Genomic DNA, 26,447 nt, shown 5'->3' on the forward strand with positions numbered 1-26,447 from the left:
AGAAAGGCACAAGGGAAGGGAAGGATACCAAGAAGATGTACCAAAGCACGTCCTAACAAAGGAACCAACCATGTTGTGAAAAAATATATATCTTCTCTATCTTTAGATATCTATGGATTAATTTAACTATAGGGACAGATCTCTATAGAGATAGACATAGATATACAGATATATATAAATAGGTATTTTGGATTAACAAATTTTTAATAAGGGCAAAGAGTTTGGAATGAATGGAGAACTCTCTCAAGCATGAGAGTCAAGGTCTCAGACTGTCACTGCGCACAAAGTGTTATGATTATTAAATGTGAATAAAATATTTATGATGAGGGAACACTAAACCTTGCCCAGTTGCCAGTGCCCTGGAGACTTCTGAGACCACTGAGTTGAGAGTCCAGAGAACTGGCTTCACCCTTTGGAAATTCCTATCTTTGGTTTGTCACCCTTTCAAAACATTGCATCTTCTCAGCCTCGTATCTTGATTATACTGTGTCTATTGCTTCCCTTGCAAGGTTTGGGTTAGTGAGTATGAAAATCCTTTGAAGAGTATAAAAGTTGTATAAAGAACATAGTATATGTTTAAAGCATAATAATAAGCAAATGATAAGTATCCATTCATACAGGAAGATTTATTGTCTAGGTACAGTGTGCCAGGCATTGTGCTAGGCCCTGGGGATACAGGAGTAACTGACTACTTTGAGGGAGAGAGAGAAACAGTGCTTGATGTGTAAGACAGTTGATAGAGATTAAAATTTATTCTAAGATACTGTCTTGGAGGAGGATAGAGAAATGGATTCATTTTAGATTAAGTCCCATATGCATGTTAAAAGGGGAAGGTAGCCATTGAAAGAATAGAAAGAGTATATAACTTTCCTATTAGTAGTGGGGGAAATAGGAGGCAGGAGAGGCAGAGGGAGGACCATGCAAAAAGCAGGGTAAACAGAAAGCACAAAATAAGATGGTAGAGAAAAATTCAAATATCTCAGTAATCATAATAAATATAAATGGTCTAAACTTGCTAGTTATAAGATAGAGATCAGGGAATTCCCTAGTGGTCCAGAGGTTAGGACTCGGTGCTTTCACTACCGTGGCTCAGGTTCAATCCCTGGTCAGGAAACTAAGATCCTACAAGCCATGTGGCATGGCCAAAAAAAAAAAAAAAAGATTAAAAAAGAGATAGAGATCAGAGATGGAGAGTGGGGAGAATCCAGTATATCTAACACATAAAAACAGAGAAAGGTTGAGTTGAGATATGTTTTTCCTCCTGGGGGTGGATTATAATTGTGTCCAACATCTTTTATCACTACTTTCATTTCCCACTTTCTCTAGGGACTTCATAATAAAGCTGGGATTGAGTTAAATTGGCTGGAGAGAAATCAAGGGTGGCAGAGAAAAGAAATGAGAGGGCATCTATTGAGTCAGGTCTGGGCTGGGTGGTTTTGAAAGGGAACAAACTTGTTTAGGATAGAAATGTTCATTCTGGTATAGACTATTAGTCAAACACTGAGACTGTGGTGTCAGACAGACCTGGACTGGGATTCCAGTTCATTTAGTCATTCATTCACTCACTTAACTAATATTTATTGAATACCAGCTATGTGCTAAGAAATTTGCTGGGAAGTTGCTTTAATCGCTCCATGACTTAGTTTCCTCATTGTATCAGTTATCTCTTCCTATGCTAATGTTATGTAAGAAACAGTCACAAAACCCCAGTGGCACATAACAATAAACATTTATTACTGCTCACTAGTCTGTAGGTAGCCTGGGTGGAAATGCCAATCAGGACAGGGCTTGGCTAGTCTTTCTGGGCTTGCATAGGGGCTATGGGTCTCGGGGAGCCGGCTGGTCACAGATAGCCTAAGCTGGGCTTAGTTGTGTCTCATGTGACCTCTCTCATCTTCCAGCAGGACAGTTTGGGTTTATTACTGGGCAGGAGTTCAAGAGACGAAGTAGAAGTTGCAAGGCTCCCTGATGTCTAGGCTCCTGGCATTCTATTGGTCAAAGTAAGACACAGGGCAACCTGATTCAAGGAGTAGAGAAATTGTTCCATCTCTTGATGGACAGAGATGCGAAACCTCATTGCCATGTGAAGTCACATTGCAAGGGCTGTGGGTACAGGGAAAGGAAGAATTAGGGCCATTTTTGCAACCAATCTGCTACAAGCTTCTTGTTATGCTGAGGTAATATTAACACCTACTTCTTAGAGTTATTGTGAGAATTCGGTGAGATCGTGCATACAAAGCAGTGATTTTGAGCCAGACTTGCTGGAAGGGCTCAGCAAACAATAGCCATTTCTGCTGCCGTTGTTGTTGGGATCATTAATGTTATTATTATTATTGATCTGAGTCCTCCTCATCCCCGGGCAGTCTGCTCAGTGCAGTTCAGAGGTTCAGATCCCCGAGCCAAGCTTTGCTCCTGCATACCTGATTGCTTTTCCGCTTAATAAAGGAGCAAGTCAGTTGATGGAAAATTTCCTTGATTTTGCGAACACAGATGCCACTGTGTGTTAGCATCCTTTGGCCATTAGCTGTCAAGGCAGCCAGGGCAGAGATCTATTTAAAGAACATGTAGGTGCCTTTGCTTTTTGCCATCAGGGAAAGAGACACATCTAAAACAGGGGCAGAAGGGTCCTGATACAAGACAGACCTTCGTTTGCCATCTGCATTTACTCAAGAAAGTGGAATTAATTGCCTAATGAGGTTTGGTCTCCTCATGTTAATTAATGATGCCGCAGCCAAATGTTAGTGGTTTGTTATTTGCTTTTATTTGCAAAGGAGAGAGATTGAGCCCCCAGTTAGAAATGCCTCACAGGCTGCAGTTTTGCTAAATTCTATAGTCCTGCTCACAGTGCCTCTAGCAGGCTGGGTGCTCCTAGTTGAGGTAAGAGAAAAGGGATCATTGAGTCTTGGCTTTGTTGGGGCTCTTGTTTATTGCCAAGGAAAGAATGGCCAAGATGCTTTTCACCGTGTGGGATAAACCTCAACGTGGTTGATATTATGGGCCTGACATCAGCTTCCTTTCCAAATGGGAGGCACCCGCATTTGCAAAAAAGAATCTACATGTAGGGAGAAGAGCTGAACAAATTTATTGATATAAACCTTCACATATTTTAATTTTTTTAAAGAAGGGAAACACCTTCTTTTGAGGTCTACCCCAAAACAGAAGAGCCAGAGATGAAATGTGTTTGTGATTCATCAGAAAACAGACAGGTTTTATTTCTCTTACTTTTAGAAGTAGCTGTCTAGGTACTGGGTTCTGTCAAATGAGAGAGGGATTATATTTGGAAATCCTAATTGTGGAGAGGCTTTCTTTAAAAAGCAGCCTAAAGCCAAACTGGCTCCCACTGATGCTTCTTTGGTTGTTTCTTTTTTTTCTTTAATCCTTCTGACACTCTGAAAGTAGTTCACACATGGAATTAAAGGAATCCATTTTGTCCATCCTTGATGTTTACTTGACTTTGCAGTTCCTCTCTAGAAGCTCCAATCTCATCCTCTGGCCCTCACTTTGAAGAGTGATGTCGGGAAAATTATGAATTTAATTTTTTTAGTTGGAACACTCAAATAGGCTAAAGCAAAAAAAAAAAACCAAAACAAAAAACAAGAAAGGAATATATTGGCTTATATTATGGACAAGTGTAGGAGCTTCAGGCATGGCTGGATCCAGGCACTCAAATAATAGCATCAGGAATCAGTTTCTCACATCGCTCTCTCTCTTTTTTTTTTTTTTTTTTTTTGCGGTACGTGGGCCTCTCACTGTTGTGGCCTCTCCCATTGCGGAGCACAGGCTCCGGATGCGCAGGCTCAGTGGCCATGGCTCATGGGCCCAGCCGCTCCGCAGCATGTGGGATCCTCCCGGACCGGGAGTTCTGCGACCGAACCTGCGTCCCCTGCATCGGCAGGCGGACTCTCAGCCACTGCGCCACCAGGGAAGCCCAACATCGCTCTCCCTTTTGTACAGACTTCAGTCTCAGGCTGGAGGGAGGCAAAGATTCCCTTCAGCAGCTCCAGACTTACATTCTACCAGCTTAGCAATCCAATGTAGAAGGTATGCCTTCTTCCTAAGGGCACTAGCAAAATTTCAGATAGGAATCTCATTGGCTTGCATGGGGTCACATGCCCTTCTCTGTACCAAACACTAGCTATTATGGCCAATCCAATAGACAAATTGGTCAGGCTTGGGCATGTGCCAGCCCCTGGAGTAGAGAGAGGCATCAGCTCCACCCAGACCTCATGGGGGAGAAGTGATTTACTTGAAAGGTAGTCAGGAGCAGGGAAACGTGTGCTGCTCGGGCAACGGTAACAGATGATTTTGGGATCATGCGCTAGTCTGGGTCCTTCAGGAAGCAGACACCAAGACGGGATTAAATATGCAAGGATTTAATTAAGGGAGACACCTATGGGAGAAAATAGAAAGGGAGCTGGGAAGGCTTGGCGAGCCATCAGACCCTGAGTGAAGGGGAGAGGGAAGGAAGATTCAGTGGGAGTGTCCTAGACTCCTGTGCATTGTAAGGAAGTTTCAGCAAGGCGTCAGGAGGCCTCTCCTGACAGTCTCTGTCAGAGGAGTCCCATGTCTCCCTGATTAGGCCTGTTTTAGTATTCCTGCTGTGTTCAGTTACTGGCTGGGAACAGCCCATGAGAAGCATGGCCTTGTTTGCACTAATGGATTTGAGAGCACAGCAGCTGGGGCCCTCAGTCAATTACGCTTCCTGTAGCTGAAGTTCTATAAGGCACGTTCTCATGGCTCTCACAGATAATAACTCATATTTATAAAGTATATCATAGATTAAAAGGTGCTATAATAGGTCTTGGCTTAGTTAATGCCTGTGATACAAATAATATTGTCATCACCTTCTCCCATTTTACAGATGGGGAAGGTAATACAGGAGAGGTGATGATTTGTCCAAGGCGCTCCACTAGTTAGTGAAGAGCTGGACTCAGATCCTGACCTGCCTCCCTACCTATCATAACCCCTCTGCACTCAGTTGAATTGCATCCCCCAAACTCATGTCCACCTGGAACCTCAGAAATGTAACCTTATTTAGAGATAGAGTCTTTGCAGATATAATTAGTTACATTAAGATAAGGCCATGCTGGATTATGGTGGGCTCTAAATCCAGTGTGACTGGTGTCCTTCTAAGAAGAAGAGATGAGGACCCAGCCACAGAAGAGACAGAGGGGAGAAGGCCATGTGGTGACAGAGGTAGAGATTGGAGTGATGTAGCCACAAGCCAAGGATTACCAAGGATTGTCAGCAACCACCAAATGGTAGGAGAGAGTCATGGAACAGGTTCTTCTCTACAGCCTTCAGGAGAGAGCATGGCCTTTTTGACACCTTGATTTGGACTTTTAGCCTCCAGAACTGTGAGAGAATAAGTCTGTGGTTTTAGCCAACCAGTTAGTGGTAATTTGTTATGGTGGCCCTAGGACACTGACACACCCTCTTAAAAGAACCTGTCACCCCTCTGGTTCCCCTCTCTGTTCATGCTGTGTGACTCTGCCCCGCACCCAGCACCATGGGGGTTTCTGATTGGATAAATTCAAAGCCACAGAGTCTGTGGTTAATTAGTAGAGGCATAGAAATGCTGGACCAAGAAGATTTGCATCATATGCAAGTCCAAGGATAGTGTCTGAAAAAGAGACATAGTCATGTTGATACCGTATACCCCCTGATGGGATGTGATAAGAAGGGATTCTTGCTCAAAGTCCATAGCTCCAGTCTAATCATGAGAATCATCAAAAAAACCCAAATTGGGGAGATATTATACAAAATATCTGATCAGTACTCATCAAAAGTTGTCATGGTCATGGAACAAGGAAAGACTGAGAAATTCACAGATTGGAGGAGTTTAAGAGATGAGATGACTAAATGCAATGTTGGATCCTAGAACGACCAAAAAAGACATAAGTAAAATCCAATGAAGTCAGTGTTGTACCAATGTTAATTTCTTAGTTTTGACAAAATTAAAAAGTTTATTTAACAAAAGAGACAAGAGGCAGAGAAGCAAAAGCAAAGAAATACTCTGGGGCCACTCAGAGATAGAGAGAAACCTTAGTTTATGATGTACCTCTTTCAAATCATATGAGATCTGTCTAAATTTCATATCCTGTCCCTGGATATATCTGTCCATCCATCCATCCACCCACCCATTCATGCATCTATCCATCCATCCAACAAATTCTTATTGATTATCTATTATATATCAGATACTATTCTAGGTTTTAGGGGTATAGCTGTAAAGGCTCTTAGGTGTCTGATCTCATGAAACTTATATTCTTTTAAGAAGAACAGACTATGTGTCTACACAGTTTAATAATAAACCATCAGATGGTGATAACTGCTATGTAGAAAACCAAAATAGGCAATGAGGGGGAGGTGATCAGAGAAGGCCTCTCTGAGGAAGTGACTTAAACTGTACCTGACGGACAAGAAGGAAACCTGCCATGCAAAGAACAGGAGGAAGTGCAGTCCAGGCAGAAGAAATGGCTGGTGCAAAGGCCCTGGGGTGGGAACAAGTTTGGGTGTTTGATAAGCAGAACAAAGGCCTGAGGCCGAAGCATAGTGAGAGAGGGAAGGGTAGTAGGAGGTGAGAGCAGAGAAGCACAGAGTGGGAGTAGGGGGCAGATGATACAGGACCTATAGGGCAGGTAAAATCTTTTTTTAAAAAAAGTACAGTGGGGAGATACCAGAGGGGATTTTAGGAGAGGGAATGACATGTTCTGGTTTGATTTTGAAGATATGCCTTTGGTTGTATGCAGAGAATGCACTGTAAGGACATAGGCTTGGAGGAGGCAACTGAAGTTTGCTGGTGAGTTGATAATTGCTAAGAGGCTGGAGATTGGACTCAATGAGATCCGTCTTTACAATAAGCCTCTCTTTTCACCCCAGCTAGTTGGAGGGGTTTCTGTTTCTTGCAGCCACATATGCACTAATTATAACTCAGGTCTTCTGATGCCACATCTCATGTTTCCCCACTGTGCTGTGAGGTCTTCTGTAAAGTTAGCAAAGCCTTTTCTGTTAGTATGTCTTACTTTTCTTATTCCTTGTCTCTCCCCCCTTTTCTCCTCTCTGTGTAGCTAGAACTCTCATAATATTTCTCTTCATGGGGCTCACTTTGGCCTGACCTCTGAGAAAACACCTCACAATCCCTCATTTTTCTCTTCTTTATTTAAAACTTACCTGTCCTAGGGCTTCCCTGGTGGCACAGTGGTTGAGAGTCCGCCTGCCGATGCAGGGGACATGGGTTCGTGCCCCAGTCCGGGAAGATCCCACATGCCACGGAGTGGCTGGGCCCGTGAGCCATGGCCGCTGAGCCTGCACATCCGGAGCCTGTGCTCCACAATGGGAGAGGCCACAACAGTGAGAGGTCTGCATACCGCAAAAAAAAAAAAGCTTACCTGCCGCGTGTCCATTCAGTCAAGTCTCTTGAGAAGGATAGGGTGATAAATGTAATCTCAATACATTGGAAAGGAGTATTTTTCCAGATAACAGTGGCGTTTCTGTGGTGATTTTTACTGCCTTCAGACTGAACAGGCATTCTTTTTATTTATTTATATTTGGTTGTGCCCAGTCTTAGTTGCCGCAGGCAGGCTCCTTAGTTGTGGCATGTGAACTCTTAGTTGCAGCATGCATGTGGGATCTAGTTCCCTGACCAGGGATCGAACCTAGGCTCCCTGCATTGGGAGCGTGGAGTCTTAACCACTGCGCCACCAGGGAAGTCCCTGAATAGGCATTCTTTGAACTCTTACTATTTGCTGAGCTTTTTACTGGGTCCTTTCATGTGTTTCAATCCCCTTTGATCTTTATAAACATCTAGGAAGGTAGATACCCTTACTCCCATTTTACAGGTGAGGGTGGAGAGGCTCAGAATCTCCTCTCCTTTTCCCTGCAATGAATTATGGCAATATCAGAATGGGCCAAGGAGGAGAAATGATTTTGTGCTTTGATGCCCCTTAAGGTTGACTAGAGAATGACATATAAATTCTTATGAAAAGTACCCTCTGGAACTTATCTGGTTCCCCTGAAAAAACAGTAGGCATTTTCAAATGCAGCCAGACTCGTGTCCCCTGTGGCTTTCTCTCTCTTTGTTTCCTGTGCTAGAAAGGGTTGGCGTGAAGTTCCTGTGTTTGCTGTCTGAATGAGCAGGAATGTCCCATGTGGCTGCAGCTTTAGAAGTATCAGCTCTGGGGCAGAAGATCTGCAGCTGACCTCCTCCACAACCATCACTCCCCATCTTTCCTCCAGTCCTCCTCTTCAGTGTGTTCCAGGTCCATGAGAGGGGCCCTGCGTGAATGGGTGGACTGAATTTCTGCTCAATTTCTTTGCAGTTTCCTGGGTGTGGTGATGATCGTGGAAGGCTCAGTGAGCTATAGGCATCCAGCCCAGGGGAAAATCCTTTTATCCAGGAAATAAATGGCTAGCAAAAATTATACCCTTTTTCATTCATTCATTCAGCTCTTTATTTAGTATTTATCCTGTTAGGTACATAAGACAGGTATAGTCCCCTGTCCTCAAGGAACTGCTATCTGGATGTAGCTAGCAACTCTGGCATTGATTTTCTGGGATGATGATCTAGTCTAGGTTCTTTATTTTCCAGGGTTGCTGTAATCATTAAACAATATCCTGCATGTAAAGAACCTAGCTAAGGTCTTAGGAAATTGCTGTTATCAACCTTCATAAATTCTGGGGGGATGATCAGGGATCAGAAAAGAGGAACTATCAGAGGGGGTCTCCCTGGAGGAAGTGACCTTTGAGTCTCTAAGCTTGGCAAGAGCAAGGATGGTATGACTTTTGCATCCTTCTGTATCCCCAGCATCTGGCACATAAGTTGGTTCTTAGCATGTTTGTTGAGTGAATAAATGAATGCCTGGCCAGGACTTTGAAGGAGGGATATAATGTGCACATAGAAGGACCTTTCTAGCATTTCTCTCTTCCCAGGGACCATATTTATTAATGGGGTCAAACCATATATACCATTTTGCAGGGTTTTTTAAAAAATAGGGAGATTACATCTTTTTAGGGTTATACCAAGACTATCAAGGTATGGGGCTGCTTCACCTCCCCTGGTATGGAATATGCCACATTTATTTAAATGACCCTCCTATTGTTGGACATTTAGGTTGTTTCCATTATAAGCATTGCCGTGATGATAATCTCTGTACATTCATCTAATTATTTCTTTAGGTTAAATTTGTCAAGAGAGTCTCATGGGTCAAAATGGTAGGTGTATATAATTTTTAAGGTTTTGGACACATAGAGCTAGATCACCCTCCAGGAAGGCTGTGCCAACGTATGTTGCCACCTACCAATCAGCTAATCTGATTGCCAGTCTGCTTCCTGAGAGATGGCCTCTCACCATTTCCATAGCACTTTTCACTGCCTTGCCTGCTTGGCCAAATGGGATTGGTGGGGAGAGCTAGCCTCTTCCTTTTTCAAGCCCGCTGGATATCTGTCATGTCTTGTTAGGATTACATAAATGTGATGTTGAGAAATCTCCTTGGAGGAGAGATGCTCCCCAGATGTTGAAGCAAGTACTGGAGTAGGGAGGGAGGAAAGCTTGGGACACTGAGAGGTTGGTCATGTGGCATGCCCCCCCCCCCCCGCCACCCATCCACTTCCCTGGGCTCCTGTGGAGGTAACCTTGTTCTGCCTCTCCCCAGCGCACACACAGAACAGAAATAAGTGTCCTCTCTGTAGTATGCCTCTCACGCCTCTTTTATAGTGCTTGTCACACACTATTTTGTAATTTGGGGGACTCTTTTCTATCTCTCTGGCTGGCCTGTAGGATGGAGGGGTAGAATCTTATTCATTTCAGTGTCCCCAGCATCTGGCAGAAGGTAATGATAAAAAACAATAAAATGAGGACAGTACTAATAATAGCAACAACTAATGTGTTGAGCACTTACTATGTGCCAGGCACTTTACAGACTGTACCAGACCCTTTGCATATTTTATCTCATTGAATGATTCCCATAAACCTATGCTGTAGGTATTATTATTATCCCCATACAGATGAGGATGCTAAGGCTCAGAGAGGTGAAATGACTTGCCCAAGGTCACATAGCCAGTGAGTGGAAAAGGTGGGACTCAAGGCCAACTCCCTCTCAGTCATTCTGCTAGGTGCTTGCTGAGTATCTAAGTCATTTCATGAGGAGCCAGCTTTCCCTTTGCTCCCTCCCTAATACTAGCTAATGACTGGGAGATGCCAAAAGATATCTGTTCCCAGCAGAAGTGAGGAATCTGGTTTATTTATTTCAAGGGAAAAGCCAGACTGGGGTTTTGAGAGGGTCTTCTTAGAGGTGTGCTTTGAAAGACCTAACGGGATATAGTTCTGCCTCTCCTGACCTCCCCACCTCCAGTCAGAGTGCCTGGGATCTCCCTCCATTATGGATTCATGTGTTTTTTTTTAAGTCAGAGCTTAAAGCTTATGAAAGTATGGATTCTTCTAGCAAATGTCAGTCTCCTCCACCCTTCACGCCTTGGTGGGCGTCAGGACAGCTGAGCTTTTTTTCTCAAGCTGCTCTTCCTCACTCTACTCTTTTCTTTCCACTTGTCTAAATTCAACCAGCTCAAATCTCACTCCTCAGGCGAGTTTCCTGGCCTCTTCTAGCTTGTTCTGCTTTCTCCCTGTAGCCAGCAACTCTGGCATTGATCAACTTGGATGATGATCTAGCCCAGGTCCTCCTAAAATTGTTCAAAGCTAGCAGCATCTTGAAGATATGGGGCTCCTTGCAGAATCCCACAAACTGTGAGCATATCCCATTTATGATGACTAAAACATGCAATTTCAGGTGGTCAGATGCCCCCTTCCTGAGATTACGGTAAGATAAAAGGTACAAACATTAAACATTCTAAGAATAACTCACTTATTCAGCATTGACCAGACATCACATTGGTTCTGGGCCCTGAGAACTTAGAGATACACAAGACTGAACTGTGTTCTTGGAATATTCAGTCTGATGGGAGAACTGATTATAATGTAGGCTGGATCCAGGGAGAAGGTTAGGCTATATTTCAGGAGCTCAGATGAGGGACAAACAAATGGTTAGTCTTTGATAAGTGTTAGTTATTTATTTGTTATAGACCAGGAGCAGATTCTGGAGGGGACTTGGGTGCGCAAAGATTCTGCACGCTTCCTTGATTTTCTTGGCATTAGACCATGCTTCTGGATTTCCTGGAGTAACTGGGAAACCACACCCCTGAGAGATACAGTTGCTAAGGGGGTGTGTGTGTGGAGGGGAGGTTGGGTAAATCCAGCATACCTAGAGGACAGACTCAGGGCAGATAATGCTCTTCAGGTGCTGGGAATAAAAGAGAAAATCAAACTTATTTTTGCCTTACATTGCAGCAACTTAAGTATACTTGAATAGAAGAAAACATTATGTCACTATTGGAAATACAATATTTTTTTCTAATGCACTTTAAAATAAATAAGTAACATTAAAACCTTAAAAAAATGTGTCTATAGGCCACCTAACATTATGTTTTGTTTCTCAGCACAGCATGTGTCACCCTTTGGGAAACAGCTCTCTTCAGTAATAATCATCATCACAGTAGTAACGGTAATAAACAAAGATGATACACATAGGGCTTCCTATATGCCAGGAACTCTTCTAAGTGATTTACACACGTTAGCTAATTTGATCCTCATGACAACCGTATGAGGAAGTACTGTTATAATCTCCGCCTTACTTATGGGGACACTGAGGCACAGAGGGGGTTAGTATGTGGTAGAGCCAGATTGGAACCTAGGTAACCTTACCATAAAACCTGGCTTTTTAACCATTTCATTATACTGTCTCTGCTGATGCTCCTTCCTCCAGCACTGGTGGTAGTTTGAGGCTGGATGCTTAACTACGCTCCTTGAGGAAGAAAACCTAGTTAAGCACCCAGCACACAGTAGGTGCTTAATAAATGGTAGCTGCTACTTGTTATTTAGAGGATACAACACTCATCCACATCCATTAGCTCAATGAAACGTCCTAGCCACATTGGTAGGTAGGTGGGAAAGGTGTTGCAGTCCCACTTCACAGTTGACAAAACTGAGGTTCAGAACATGCAAGTGACATGCCCAAGGTCACACAGCTGGTGAGTGGGGGAGCCAAGGATCAAGCTCAGAGCACCAGAAGGCAAGTCCAAGTTTCTTTCCCCTAGAAGTACCTTGCCTGATAACACTGGATTGACTGATTAGTAAATAATCCTTGTTGACTTATCGTAAAAGCTTGTTTCACCAAGTCCTGCAACATCTTCTCTGTAAGTACCCTATTTTCTCCTAAAGGGGCTAATGGGCTTTCCCAAGACTTGCCCCTTTCCCAGTGAGATGGGATCTGTTGGGGCACAAAGGCCAACCTCAGGGACACAGCAGTTTGCTCTCTCCCTCTTTAGCTCATTCTCTTTCTTTTTCTTGCTCTCCTGTCTCTTTGCTCCATCTGCTTGTTTTGTCTTTAACTGATCCCCTGTGATGAGTTGTGCTCCTGGAAAGCTGCCCTGTGACATTTCTTCTCTTTTGTGTTCCTGATGATAACATTTCCCTGGAGGCTCTTAAAGAGAAGAAGGAAGTGAATAAAGCATGTTGTGCCCTGGCAGTGCCATCCAGCGACAGAGCTTGATGGTCAGGCTGAGGCTTTGAGTATGAATCTTTCCTCTTGTACGGTCTCCTTCTGTGTGCACATATGTGCAGGTGTGTGTGCACATGCACACACATGCACATACATGTACACTGTATTGTTTAGAACGGCAGTGTTATGATTAAAGCACTGGATCCTCTGGCCAAAAGGGAGCTCAGTCGTGATTCCTAAGGTTGATGTGCTATGGGCTTCTCTTTGTAGGGTCCTCTGGCAAGCTTGCTGTTGGTTTCCTATGGCTTCTGTAACAAATAACAACAAACTTAGGGGCTTGCAACAACACGGATTTATTATCTTACAGTTTTGGAGGGCAGAAGTCCTAACATCAAGGTGCTGTCAGGGCTGTGCTCCTTCTGGAGGCTCTAAGGGAGAATCTGTTTCCCTGCCTTTACTAGCTTTTAGAGGCTTCCCTCATTCCTTGGCTTGTGGCCTCTTCCTCCATCTTCAAGGCCAATAACATAGGTTCTCTCTCTCAATCCTACACTCCATTATCACTGCTCCTCTCTGACCCTCCTGCCTCCCTGTCCCCTTATAAGAATTTTTGTGATTACGTTGGGCCCACCCAGATAACTCAGGGTACTTACTCTCTTTATCTCAAGATCCTTAACTTAATCATACCTGTAAAGTGCTGTTTGCCGTGTAAGGTAACATGTTCACCACTTCTGAGGATGAGGTTGTGGACATCTTTGGGGGCCATTATTCTACCCCACTTGCCAAGTGAAATGGGAACATTCTTTCTTTCTGGGCAAATTCAACACCATTTCTTTGGGAGACAGTAGAGCACGTGGGCCCTGAGATAAACTGTGCAGATTTGCACCCTGCTCTACCCTCTCTTCTTAGCTGTATTATGTTAGGCACATCACCTGGCCTCTTTGTGTCTAATTTCCTCATCTCTAAGATAGGCAAATAATGTAATACAACTTCATTTCACTGTTATAAGTCATGAATAGTGCTGGGGTGATAAAACATGTCACCTGCTGAATCATAAGCACCCAAAATAAATGGAAGAGGCAATTATAACTAGGATGCCAGATAGCATGATAGTTATAAACTTAGAGGACCTTCGTTCAGATCCCAATGCCACCACTTATGAACTAATGGGCTAGTTGTTTTAGGCAACTGAGTCTCAGTTTTCTCATTTGTAAAATGGAAATAAAACGATTACCATCTTAACACATAGGATTCTTGTGAGGATGAAATAACAGCGTGGTACACACAAGTCACCCGGAACATAGTAGGTAGTTTTGTTATAGTTATTACCACCATCGTCACTGCTTGTCTACTCTGGGGGTGATGGAGAGTCTTAATGGGCTGCCTCTGGCCTCAGCAGAGCAAGGACCGGACAAGGCAGCTTGCTGAATCCAAGGCACTGAGAAATCCCTTTGCAGTGCTCCATCCTTGAGAGGACCAGAGCCTGGTTGGGCTCAGCCTTGGGGTGTCTGGTTTCCAGGCATCTCCCTGCAGCAGAGCTGTCAGAGCTTACAGCAGCAGCTGGTTCTTTGAATGAAGAGTTCTCCAGAAGCTGTCAGAACAGAAGAGGGGTTTGGAGGTGGTGAACAGGGAGGTAGGAAGGCTGGAGGCAAGATTCCCTGAGAAGGCAGAGCTAGTTCCTAGATGGCATGGTCACCAGGGAAGGTGCAGAGCTCTGGTTTCAACCATATTATTACTTTTTAATTTTGCTGCAAAGCTCTGTTCCAGTGAAGGCTTGGGCAGCTGCCCAGTCTGCAAAACATGTAAAAGCACAACTGCTCAGGTTGAAACCAGGGGTGGGGGAGGGGGGAACTCAGGCCTCATTTACACTCCAACAGGGGCCTCTTGGGTGGGGGGTGCGGGTGTGTGTGGGGGGTGAGGGGGGCGGGCAGTCTGAGGAAAAAACTAGCAGGGTGGCAAAAACAGAGGCCTTGGAGTCAGACAGACCCAGGATTTGCATCCCTGCCTGTGCCACTCCTTGCCTGTGTGAGTTTCAGGGCTTTCCTTCATGTGTCTGAGTCTCAGTCTCAACAACTGAAAATGGGACAATAATAGCACCCATCTCGTAGTTATGAAGACTTGAAGTGGCAACTGTAAGATGCTAAATACAGGTGGTAGGTGTCTAGACATTTAGCAGGTTGTAGCTATTTTCATTCCCTAAAGGCGATCTGAATTCATGACAGACCCTCCCAGAACACGTGCCTAATGCCAGGGAAGCTGTGAGGTACGGGTAGAGATTCCTTGGGACTGGGAGCCAAAAGGCCTGGAACTAATCGGATTCTGATTCCACCACCAGCATCCTGTGTGGGCTTCTTGAATCACCCTTCAGATGTTTATTGAGGGCCTACCATATTACCTGACACTATGCTAGACACTGGAACACAGGACCTGGCATCTGAAAAGCCTGAGTTCTAGACTCAACTCTGCCACTTTCTAGCTCTTTGGCTATGGGCAAGTCACTGTCCCTCTCTGGTCCCCAGTTTCTCCATGTGTACAGTGAGGGCATTGAACCTATGTCAGAGGATCTTCCTAGAAAAGATTCAAGGAAGTCCTGCCAAAAAATTGTAGAATGCATTTGTACTTGACTCTGAAAGAGACATTCTGAAGCATGGGCTTTGGAATCATACAACCCTGGGTTTCAATCCTGTGTCTGCCACTTACTGTATAAACTTATGCAAGATAATTAATTTCTTGAGTCTCAGTTTCCTCATCTGTAAAGTGGAGATAACCATAGTTCCCTCAAAAGGTCATGGTGAGGATTCAAGGAGATGACACATGTAAAGTTCCTAGCAGAAGGGCTGGTGTGTAGTTGATTCTCGATAAATGATAGCTGCCATCATCATCACTACCACCAGCATCGCCACCACCATCACCACAAGACCATCACCACCACCATCATCATGATCATCTATAAAGTGAAGCTCTAAATGGTCTCTAAGATCCTGACGTTTTAAGTTTTACTTTTCAAGGTGGGGAGGGGGATTAAGTGACAAATGTGGTGGCTCACCCTGGGCCATCTAAGTGGGACCGTTTAGAGGAGGGTCCCCAGTAAAGAGGGTTCTTATTTACTTTGCAGAGAAGTTCTAAACAGATCTTGGCCTATTTGAGATTTCCTGCCCTTTCCTCACAATAAGCAGGAATAAGACCCTTGAGATCTGGAACATTGGAAGCCATGGGAATCAATTTCTCTTTGTATATTTCTCCTTTTAATGATTTTATTTTCTTGTCCATATAGTGGTTTCACTTCAGAAGATGAATCTGGGTCTTTTGGGGATAGGTCTTTGGCTATGGCTCAACTGTCTGATTTAGACCTTCTGTAATCTCCCAACTTCATCCCACTCAAACCATAAGCTGAAAGGTGAGGCTGGCACATACCATTCTGGATTGGCTGTCATTCCCTTTCTCCTTTTGTCAAGACATTTGAATCACAGGACAGGTTATGGATCATGGGATTATACCAGCCCACAACTTGGGTGTTCTTATTGTTGCTTTTTAACTTCTTGCTTCCTGTCTTGAGGAAAATCAGATAGTCATATGCTCATTTTGCAGATAAGACTTGGAGACGTTCAGTGACTTTTCCAAGGTTGTATGGAGGCTAGACTCGGTTCCAGAAACCTGTCAAGTGCTATTTCAACTAAGCCATTCTGCCCCATAGAAATTTCCATTTCCTAAGCCTCATCTTCCTGCTCTGAATTCTGAGGTATAGGTCAGAAATCTGCAGCAATGTGGGTGAAGACAGGTCAACTGGGCTGATTTGTGGGGTGGGGGGAGAAGCCACTTTGAGGCTCCCACACTGGGGTCAAACTCTTTTCTGAGCAGAGATGAGCAGTGAAGGTCTGGGGGCGTGTGTGGGAAAGGGGCTGTGAAGTTACAGCTTCTTTGCACCGAGAGTGAGCGACAAGATTAGAACAAGTGTGTGGTAGGTAGGCTGTCACTGACTTCACTGTGTGATGTTGAGAAGTCCTGTCCCCCCCGCCACCTCCCCTGGACTCTCCCCCTTTTCTGCTCTTACCATCCAATAACTTGACTTCGAAGCCTAAGGGTTCGCTTCCCGCCCATCCCATCCGCCGCCGCGTTTTAGCGCTGTCCGCGGTGCTGATCGCCAATCTCCTGATTGCCGTTTCGACCAGCTAGGATCTCTGGTGCGCCCAATCTCTCCTCGCGGCCTCCTACCTCTCTTTCTCCAGGCACCTCACACTTAAATCACGGGTGGAAGGCAGGCTCGGTTCCCCTTGCGCCTGGAAGCTGCTGCCCCCACCCTTGCTCACACCGGGTTTTGCAGCAGTGGCGGCAGCTGCCACTGATTCCGGCACTGGGGAAGCAATTGATACGTCTACTGCCAGCAGCGCAGAGTCGTCTACGCGGACGACAGAGAGAAACAGGAAGAGAGAGAGAAAGAGAGGAGAGAGAGAGAGAGAGATTGATTCACAGAGCAAAAACCTTCATCCATGTGGAGGGCAGTCTGCGGGAGCCACTGTGTACCTTCTTCACTGAGTGGTCTGAGTTTCCTCCTCTTCTGGCAGTGGTATTTCTTTTCATCATGGACCTGCATGATTTAGGGGTAGTTGGGGTGTGTGTGTGTGTGTGTGTGTATGCAGTTGCTTCGATTTTATTTTGGGAAGAGTAGGAGAGTCAAATGAACAATTTTCTTTCAGGCATCTCCGCTGAGCTTTCAAACCAAGTCATCCGGAGTTAGCATTTTCCCACCCGGCAGGGAGGAGAGGAGTTGGCAAGAATTTGGCTCACCCATTTCCCCGGCAATCCTCTGGTGTCTCGGTAAGTGATATTCTTCTCAACTGTGCAAATGGGCTGGGGGTATTGGAATCCCAGTTGCGAGGAGATGTGTACATGAGCTTGTGGGATAGAGGGCTGGTGGGAGGGGAGGGATGTTGAGGAATGACCACGTTTGTTTGCCCACATTCTGCAGTGTTTGATCGCCTAAGCAACACCCCAAAGCCAAATGAGATTTCTGCTCACTGCCCAGGGTGAGGGTAAAATATGCTAATGTTTTAGGTAATGCGATCAAAATTGTGGCTTCTGCCCAATTTGTCTTCTCCCTTGCAGCAGAAGCTGTTGGAAGTAGCTGGCAGTTCTCTGAGTGAGTTAACCCTTTGTGGGGCTGGCCAGCCTGGCATGGGGGGGGGATCGCTGGGTGTTCTGATCTAGTGGGTGGGCACTTTGACTCTGGATGAGAAACGGTCACCTAAGGCTGAAGGGTTCACCCTTGCCTAGGGTAACTTAGGCATACCAAGTGAGTCTCGCATAGGACTGGGCTCAGAGAGTACCATCTTCCAGGGAGAGCTGAATAATTTAATTGTGGTGGTTTTTTCTTTTGCAAGCTTGGCTGTTATAAGCTTCCTGAAATGAGAGAACTGGGAGACATGAAAGGACCACATTTTGCTTGGAATGAGTGGTCAGGCAGGCCAGAGGGGAGCAGTCAGCTGTCTGCTGAGCAGACAATGTTTTATTTTCACAGGTGGTATAACCTGTAAGTGATTGTATAGAGGGTGCACCAGCCCAGAGGACTTTATCCTTGAGTCTGTCTCAGAGTAGGGAAAGAAGGGAACAATGTTTGTTCAGATTCTGGGGAAGGGCTTCAGGCTTCAGGCTCCAGGCTCCAGGCTCCAGCTTCAGATCTGTTCCAGGGCAGACCATACCCTGCTCTAGTTTCTTTATTCTGATGGAATAAGCCTCACCAACCTGTTAGTGAGTGGGAAGGGGAGGTCCCTTGTAACTGAATCCAAAACTCACATTTAATTTTAAATGCCTTTGCTGCTAATCTGTGACCCATCAAAAGGGGATTTTCTTTGCTTCCTGCTTTGATTACATCTATCTTTCTGGAAATGAATGTCCTTATTTTTAGCATCTTCGCTGTTATCTCATGGGCCACTTCAGTGTTCTGCGCCCCCAAGGATTTCCTCTTTCAGTTCTCGGTCTTGGAGGTGGGAGGAATAAAATACCAGCCCCAGGGCTTCCCTGGTGGCACAGTGGTTGTGAGTCCGCTTGCCGATGCAGGGGATACGGGTTCGTGCCCCGGTCCGGGAAGATGCCACATGCCGCGGAGCGGCTGGGCCCGTGAGCCATGGCCGCTGAGCATGCGCGTCCGGAGCCTGTTGCTCCGCAACGGGAGAGGCCACACAGTGAGAGGCCCACGTACTTCAAAAAAAAAAAAAATCAGCCCCAGAGACTGGCAAGTGTAAGCAGAGTCCACTCAGTCATTTTCTCCAGCCCCAGAGCCAAGTGGGGAACACCAAAATCCCAGGGCATATGACTGCTCAGGAACGATATGTGAGGCAGAGGGGGAGGGATGCTTGGTGGTTAGTACCAAAGATTTGGTCCTCAAAATCCTAGGCTTTCCTTGTTGGGTGACCTTGAGGAGGAAGTTGCCTTCGTTTCCTCCCTGGGAAGCCTAAGTGTGAATGATGAATGTGGGGAAATTTGGTTCAAATAAGGAGCCACGGATCTGTCCATGGGTGATATTTAAAATATTGAACTTTCCATTAACTGGTCAGACTGGACCATGGCTGGGACCCTGGAGTGGGGGATCTTAGGGGTCCCCTGCTGCGCTGAGTGTTAACTCTTTAATTGCTGGATTATGGGGAGGTTTAGGGGGACAGAGGAGTATCAAGGGAACCACAGGGGCCTCAGTGCAATATAACCATATAGTGCAGGGGTATTAATATATATATATAATACATTATAGAAGAATATTATATATTAGAATATGTAATATATATATCTAATATATAATATGTAGAATATATAGAGTATATAATATGTAGAATTTATATGTTTTTATATATCTGTATATAGATAAGTATAGTTGACTTACAGTGCTGTGTGGGTTTCAGGTGTACAACAAAGTGATTCAGTTATACATATATATTATAACAACTGGTTCAGCCATGCAGTGCATGCCAGCCCACCTGAGGTAGCTGGGACTGGGCTGCCCACACGTGGGTGTTTTTGAACATCTACTTGCTGCCTCCCAGCCTTACTTCCTTGGGGGTGGTTAAGATCCAAGAGGCTGCCCTCCCTCCTCCCTCATCACATTTGAATTGGTGCATTATGGTGCACCGGGGAAAGGGAAACAGAATCTTCTGGAAAGAGCCTTGGACTTGGTTCAGGAGACCTGGGTTCCAGCCCCAGCTCTGCCCCCCCTTTCTGGGCCTCAGTTTCTCCATCTTTGCAATGAGGTAGTTGGTCTATGTGATCCCAAGGCCCCTTCCAGCTCTGAGGTTCTATGACTATGTGATGAGTGTGCATGTGTGTGCACACACTCGCGGTTCTAGGAGTGGTTAGCACTGTGTTTGGGAATTTATCATGTGTGTTGAAGAGGTTTTGTTTGGGTGAATCAGGATGGGGATCAACCCTCTGAGAACTTTGCTAGTTCCTAGAATCCTATGCTCAGCTGGAGAGGGGTCTTCTTTGTTTATGGCTTCAGCTGCATAGACATCCAGGTTTGGCAGCACTTGCAGTCCTTATAGAGATTTATCCCAGGGAGACACCAAGGACCCCTTTGAGAACCTCCACTCTGAAAAGATGCATATACCCTATAGCCCACCTGAGCACCTCAAGTTCGGAACGTCTGATCTAGTCTGACCCTTCACGGGCCCCAGAGAGGGAAAGCAACTTGCCCAAGACCACACAGTAAGTCATGCACAGCAACATAAAAGACAAGGCATTATGCTTTCATTCCTGGCTCCAGCAGCCCCCACTCCCCCCACCCAGCCAGGGTGCAGGGGGAGGACTTTCAGCAGCTCCTCTCCATCCTGTGCTGGTAATCAGGAAGCATAACCGTGGAGACAAATGTGGACATTTCCTTTCTCGCTGGTGGGAGGGAGGCAGCGGCCAGAGATTCTGCAGTCCAGAGCGGTGGCCTGGGAAGTCAGTCTCCCCAGCTTGCTCTGCCTTTTCTCTTTTCTTGCTGCCTGTACACATCCTGGCTGCCTGTCTAAGGCTGTGGGTCTGGTTAGGGTGGTTTATTTGTAGGCTGTGGTATTTACTTTTATTTAACCCTCTCTTTCTTTCTCTCTCTCTCTGTGGGTCATAGAGAGTTTGTGACTTTCTAACAAAAACCACCATGACATATGGACCTGTCTTCTGTTCTTTATCACCTTCAAGAGGGGAGCTGATCATGAATGCAGACAAATCGGAGTTGATGTAAAGGCGATGAGAAGCGAACAGCATGGTTTATTTCTGTTAAGCACTGTGGCTGTAACCTGGGATAAAAATAAATCTGGGACCCAGTAGTGGTGGGCTGGAGCCGATGAGCTTAAATTATTCAGCTGCCACCCAGGATGGAGATCCTTGATGTGCTGGGAGAGTGAAGGAGGCACCACAGAAATAGCCCCCTCTCCTTCCTGTTCCCCACCCCTGTCTGCTTCATTAACAGCCTTTTTAGCCTCCAGGGGCTGCAGTGTGGGTCCCTGGGAGCAGCCAGACCTGAGTTTGAATCCTGGCTCCAATGCTTCCTTGCTGTGTGACTTCAGGCAAGACCCTAAACCTCTCTCAGCCTCATTTTCCTCAGGTGCAGTGTGGTGGTGAAGAGTGTGGGCTCTGGAAATAGATCTCTTGGGTTTAGATCCTGGTTCTAACACTTTCTGGTTATGTCGTATCATCGCTCTGGGCTTCAGTTTCTCCATCTTTTTTTTTTTTTTTTTTGCGGTACGCGGGCCTCTCACTGTTGTGGCCTCTCCCGTTGTGGAGCACAGGCTCCAGACGTGCAGGCTCAGCGGCCATGGCTCACGGGCCTAGCTGCTCTGCGGCATGTGGGATCTTCCCGGACCGGGGCACGAACCCGTGTCCCCTGCATCGGCAGGCAGACTCTCAACCACTGCGCCACCAGGGAAGCCCCAGTTTCTCCATCTTTAAAGTAAGGATAGTGAAGGAACTGTGAGAATTTTGAGTTAATGTTTGCAGTGTGCTTAGTACTGAGCCTGGCAAGGAGTAAGTGTCCAACAAATGTGAGTGATGGAGATGCTGTTGGTGATGGTAACAGTGAAATCACCCCGACCAAAGTAAGACTGGGCTAGGATAGAGGAAGGTGAATCCTTTGTGCCAGGCATACAGCTCTGGGACCCAGGAGAAAGAGGACGTGGCTTGGAGACAGTAGACTTCCAGTCCCACTTATTCCGTATGTGGTCTTTGTGCAGTTGCTGAGGGTCCCCTGACCTCATTTTATTCACCCATGAAACGGGCATAATGACCTCCTTTCTTTAAGCCTGTGAGGCCCTGAGGAAACAGGGTAGTTGTGAGTGTGGTGGGTAGGCCCTGGAGGAAGGAGTTCAGGAGGAGAAGCCCTCCTGACTACTCTGAGTCTTTCGTTCCTCCAAATCCTTGGGAGGCTTTTGCTGAATCATCTCAACTCACCAGCTCGGAGCCCGAGGATTTTTCCTAGGAGACCTGAGCTTTCCCTCCCTTCCCTGCTATGGTGCTTTCCCTGCCACGATGCTCCTGCATATGGCTCCTGAGATGCTACAAGGCGAGGTCCTTACAGGCCAAGGCTGTGCCGTCTTCCTTTTTGGAGTCAGATTTAGCACGCAGCAAATGCTCAACAATGACTTGCATGAATGAATGAATGAATGAAACCTGGATTGACTAGTGAACTGGTCAGTTTGGGGAGGTGCCTTTGGCCTATGGTCCAGCGAGAGAGCTGCATACAGTAGGTGCTTAGTTACTGTTTGTTGATTATGATGAGTCATTGGTGAAGAGTTTAAAAGGGCTTGGCTTTCATCTCAGATCTGCTACAGGCAAAGGACTGGCCTCTCTCTCCTCCTGTCAAGAGTGTTAATTGACATTTATTCACGTGTCATACATTTATGGAGTACTTACAGTATGCCTGGTACCATGGCGGGCATTGGCAAAAAATAGTGACAAAGACATAATCCCTTTGGGACTTAGATAAAGTAAGCAGCTGCCTACAAAATGTGATCCTTTGGGGGACTGGTACAAAGAGGGCTTCCTTTGTCACCCTAAAGCACTCAGTTCACTGATATGTGAAATTCCATCATTAAAGTTTCATCCTTTGTCTTTAGGCTTTGCTCTTGGATAAAGATGCTTTTGGGTGGAATAATGCATCCAGCCTTATTAGTCATTTACACTTCAGTGAGGAGGAGTTGTAGAATCCTCTCTGAAAAGTGAGGGGAGTGCTTTTTTTTTTTTTTTTTTTTTTTTTTGCGGTACGCGGACCTCTCACTATTGTGGCCTCTTCCGTTGCGGAGGACGTGCAGGCTCAGCGGCCATGGCTCACGGGCCCAGCCGCTCCGCGGCATGTGGGATCTTCCCGGACCGGGGCACGAACCCGTGTCCCCTGCATCGGCAGGTGGACTCCCAACCACTGCGCCACCAGGGAAGTCCGAGGGGAGTGCTTTTTGGGAATGGGGAGTGGAGTTTGCACATACTAAGCTTGAGGTTTCACCTGAGAGGGCAAAATGCAAAAAAAGACAAACACTGCTGGATTCACATTCTGCTGTAAAAAGCTCTCAATGCTCAAGACTGATTTGCCTGAATTGGGTGGTTCATCTAACTCAGTGGTTCTCAGACTGTGGTCCTGGCCACCTCCCCGCCCCCCTCCCCCCACCCCACCCCCGCGGTATCGGCATCACCTGAGAACTTGTTAGAAAGGCAAATTCTTGGGTTATATTCTAGACCTGTCCCATCAGAAACCCTGAGTGCAGGGCCCTGGGATCTGTTTTCCTAAGCCTCCAGTGCTATAAAGGAGTTTTTGAAATGCAAAATACTTTTACAGGTGTTAGTTATAACAGTTCTGGGTATGTTGTGAGCTTCAGAATTTTTGCCAGGGTCCCCCACCCTCATCATCCCCCGAGGGGCTGAGGTCTGTTGCCTCCTCAGCACACATCATTTACTTTTTGCTACTGGATCCCTCTGTTTCGCACGGGAGCACGAGCTGGACCTACCAGGGTTGACCCCATTCCCTGCTAACCTGAGTGCTCCAGAGAGCTGCTTCTTTCTCAGGCAGCACCCAGGGATTCAGGTTCAAGGCGTCAAGGGTCAGCCCTTCAGCCTGGCCAGGGAACAGACCTGGTTCCTCTTAGCCCAACACAGCTTCCCATTTGGGCCAGGGAAATGTGGGACACCACTGTGCAGTGCCGAGGCACCAGACTGCCATATGCAATGTGTCACTGTGGTTTCTTCAAAGTAATTGTCTTGCCGTCATTAGTTTTAATGACATATAATGCACGCTTGAATCTCATTGCAATGGAGCTGTGTCAGACTCTGTCTTAGGAATCCAGCTAGTGAGCAAGATAACATGCCTCAAGAAGCTGGTGTTTTGCCCACCCCTCTGCAATTAATCAACAAGGGGAAATTCATATGACAGCATCATTATGATGTTTGGTTTGTGAAGGATTTATTTGCAGAGTGGAAGAAAAAAAATTTCTCCACATCTCTTAATATAATCTTCTAAGTCCATTCACCTGCCTTTTTCTTTCTTCTCTCTCTGTCTCTCTCCCTTCCTTCCTCCCTTCCTCCCTTCCTCTCTTCCTCCCTTCCTCCCTTCCTTCCTTCCTTCCTTCCTTCCTTCCTCCCTCCCTCCCTCCCTCCCTCCCTCCCTCCCTGCCTTCCTTCTTTCCTTCCTGTCTCTCTCTCCCTTTCTCTCCTTTCTTTCCTCTTCTAATGCATCTACATCATGACAAGCGGCAACTTGTGAATGGAAGCAGCTTTCAGTAGAGAATAGATTTGGTAAGCAGGTTTGGTGCCAGCCATTGATGATGAGGCTGCATTCCGGGGCTGCTGAGAAGAGAGATGATTTCTTGAAGTTTGTTGGGATGCCCTCCATGTGAGATGCTGCCAAAAGGCATCTGTGTGGTCCATTCTGCCCCATAGCCTGTGCCTGCCCCCATCCCCTCCCCCTCTACCTGTCAGTTTTTCCTCTGTCAGTCACCATAGCGCTGTGTCTCTAAGTCTGTCTCTGTCTTTCTCTGTCCCCTTTACACACCCCCAACCCATCCCCTTCCCCATCTTTCCCATCCTTTAAAAATTCCCTTTCTTTCTTCCTGTGGTTAATCTTTCCTCCCCTTTCCCCCCCCTCATCTGACCTCTCCTGTCTCCCTTCCACTGGCATTTTCTCCCAATCTTTTTATCTTCCTGTCCTAACCCCTGCCCTTCCCCATCCCTTCTTTAGTCTTGTCCATGCAGATATACCAAAGTGACTTGGGAAGGGAATGCATTTGTGAGTCCCAAGACCCCAAGTCAGGCCTCCAAGTAGGATGACCAGCTGTCCCAGTTAGGCTGGGACTGAGGGGATTCTTGGCAGGCAGGACTTTCTGTGTTCAAACTGGGAGAGGCTCAGGCAGACCAGGACGAGGTGGTCATCTTACTGCTAAATCAAATGCTTGGGATTCTGTGGAGCTTTCCAAAGGCCAGAGATGTGGCTTTCTGGGCAAATTGCCGGCCCTTCTGCTCTGGGGAGGGACACAGTGGTCTCTGAAGCCCTTCCCAGCCTTGGTGTGCTCTGCATGGCTCTGGGGCCTGAAGACTACCTGGGCATGCAGAGGCCAGTTGTCAGTCAAGGGCACAGGGCTGACTCCTTCCTCCTTCCCTACTTCCTTCCCCTGACAAGACTGACCACCCAGTCAGTTAGTTATGCACTCCTTAGTCACAAGAGGGGATCCAGTGAGAGACTGTAGGTGGTTCTCTGACAGAGATTCGCAAACCTAAGCCTGTGTCAGAATCCCTTAGAGGGCTGTTAAAACAGAGTTTCTGATTCAGTGGGTGGGGCCCAATAATTTGCATGTCTAACACATTACTCCCAGGTGATATGGATTCTGCTGCTCCAGGAACCCCACTTTGAGAACCACTGCTTTCTGCAAACTCATTCCCTTTCATTTATGTACTCCATCATTCATTCATTCTCAAATATTTATTGTATACTGCCATGTGCTAGGCACTGGGGACTCAGCAGTGAATGAGACAGAGTTCCCTGCCTTCCTAGAGCTTGCAGTCTAGTGGGGAACAAAGGCAATAAACAAGGAAACACACAAAGAAGATGGTTTTAGACCATGTTAAGTGCTATGAAGGAAATGGTATGACATGATCGAGAGTGATAAATGGTGGGGGAAGAGAGCGAATTTAGTTATTACAATTTAGTTATAAAAAGGATGGCCAGGGCAGATGGTAACATTTGGATTGAGAGCTGAGTTTCTAGAAGGAGCCAGAAGGATCCAGGCTGGAGGAACAGCAAGTGCAAAGGCAGAGACACCTGTGGTGTCTTGAGGGAATAGCAAGAAGGCAAGTGTAGTGGGATGAGGGGAAAGTGAGGGGGATGAGGTCGGAGGGCCCTGGGGACTGCAGGACCTGCCAGGGTAGGCAAGGAGTCTGGATTTTATTTCACTGGGAAGGGGGATTTAATCGGGAGAGTGACATGACCTAATTTACAATTTTGGTAATGATCACTTTGGTTTCTGAGTGGAGAAAGCACTGCAGGAGGTGGGGTGGAAGCCAGGAGACCGGTGATGGGGAGCAACCATGGCGCCTGGGCCAAGTGGTAGAAGAAAGACGGTGGTAAGATCTGGGGTGGGGGGCTTCGGCAGTAGCTCAGTCAGGTCAGATATGGGGGAGAGGGAGGAACCAGGGCCCACACCAGGGGATGGGACCCTTCTTGGCAGTGGTTCAGCGGTTGTGATTCTGGGGCTGTGGAGAGGGGCCAGTGGGTTAAGAGGCAAGACCAACAGGGTGTTCAGAGGGAGGGGCCTTTCAGTGAGGTCTGCAAATTCCCTTCCCACCCGGTTAATGTGCACTATCCCCCCCTCCCCAGAGGAAAAGGCAGCGACAAAGCCTAAAACCAACAGAATGTGACAAAATGCTGGAAAAAGCAGACAGTTAAAATTGTGCCCTCAG

General features: G+C 46.3%; 1 protein-coding gene across 1 annotated transcript in view; it reads left to right on the top strand.

Annotated features, from left to right (window-relative positions):
- Nucleotides 1-17,242: 17,242 nt before the first annotated feature.
- The window catches only part of RPH3A (rabphilin 3A), a 95,299-nt gene continuing 86,094 nt past the window's right edge, over nt 17,243-26,447 (top strand). Inside the window, exon 1 of the mRNA XM_032602771.1 lies at nt 17,243-17,363. The gene's annotated coding sequence lies outside the window, so the exon portion shown is untranslated. The remainder of the gene's footprint in view (nt 17,364-26,447) is intronic.

This window comes from Phocoena sinus, chromosome 14, assembly GCF_008692025.1.
Source record: "Phocoena sinus isolate mPhoSin1 chromosome 14, mPhoSin1.pri, whole genome shotgun sequence".
In the NCBI taxonomy this organism is placed as follows: domain Eukaryota; kingdom Metazoa; phylum Chordata; class Mammalia; order Artiodactyla; family Phocoenidae; genus Phocoena; species Phocoena sinus.